A 1484-nucleotide genomic window follows, 5' to 3' on the forward strand; every position below is an offset into this window, starting at 1 on the left:
AGAGGTTGCAGTGAGCCAAGACCATGCCACTACACTCCAGCCTGCACAACAGGAGTTAAGACTCCATCTCAGAAAAAAAAGTAGCCACTATCCCATTCTGTGAAGCAAAGGCGTAAGATAACTTATTATATCCCAACCTATTATTTAGAAAAGCCTAATGGATTAAAAAATAATTTTAAGGAAGTCTTTAGAAATTTATCCTGCCTTCGCTCACTACCAACATCATCCCATTCCTTATATCACTAAGCTAAAACTAGTCTTAGAACAAAATCCTTCCAGATCAAAAATTCTATGAAAATTTCACAGCATAAATAAGTGTAGTCTTCTTTACACTTTTACACTTAAATTCTCATCAAGTCACAACATCCTTCTGGGTTCTCAAAATGGGCTAACTGGAATTAGTTTGCATCTCATGGTGAGTATACAGGCAGCATCTGGAACAGTCTGTACAAAATAGTCTGAAATCATTTAATAAGTACATTTTCTGTTTCCTCTAAAAATGAACAGGAGGGGTGCTAGTATGAAGAATCTAGACACCAAGCATTATCTGTATTTTAAAGTATATTATAATATGGAGGTCTGCAAACTGGAAGACTGGCAAACAGTTCTACAGCGTAATTTCTTAATTTTCTCATCTGTATCAGCTCACGTTATTCATGACAAAGGTCAGAGAAAATCTGCGAGATTTTCCTAGAGTGAATGACCTTGGGCTGCTTAAATTCTTTGAGCCTGCTTCCTCAAATTGAAGACTGAGAAGGAAGTGTGACTAGATGCCCTCAGAGAGAAAAACTGAACTAAGATAATTACTTACAGGTTGACTTCAGCATGGCTTCTGATTCAATCCTAACTCATCTTTAAAATGGAAAAACAGGCCAGGGCGGTGGCTCACGCCTGAGATCCCAGCACTTTGGGACGCCGAGGCAGGTGGATCACCTGAGGTCGAGAGTTCGAGACCAGCCTGGCCAACATAGTGATACCCCATCTCTACCAAAAATACAAAACTAGCCGGACGTGGTGGTGGGCGCCTGTAATCCCAGCTTCTAGGGAGGCTGAGGCAGGACAATCACCTGAGCTCGGAAGGCAGAGGCAAGGCTGCAGCGAGCTGCGATCACACCACTGCACTCCGGCCTGGGCGACAGAGCAAGACTCCATCTCTAAATAAATACATAAAATATAAAGTGGAAAAACATATAAATGTGGCACCTATTAAAATATGTCCATAATTCTCTGATACTTGTCCCTTGAGTTTGGGCTGGACTTAATGACTTGTTTTTAACAGAACATGGCGGCCGGGCGCGGTGGCTCAAGCCTGTAATCCCAGCACTCTGGGAGGCCGAGACGGGCGGATCACAAGGTCAGGAGATCAAGACCATCCTGGCTAATACAGTGAAACCCCGTCTCTACTAAAGAATACAAAAAACTAGCCGGGCGAGGAGGCGGGCACCTGTAGTCCCAGCTACTTGGGAGGCGGAGGCAGGAGAATG

This window comes from Colobus angolensis, unplaced genomic scaffold (genome assembly GCF_000951035.1).
Source record: "Colobus angolensis palliatus isolate OR3802 unplaced genomic scaffold, Cang.pa_1.0 Scaffold221, whole genome shotgun sequence".
Classification (NCBI taxonomy): domain Eukaryota; kingdom Metazoa; phylum Chordata; class Mammalia; order Primates; family Cercopithecidae; genus Colobus; species Colobus angolensis.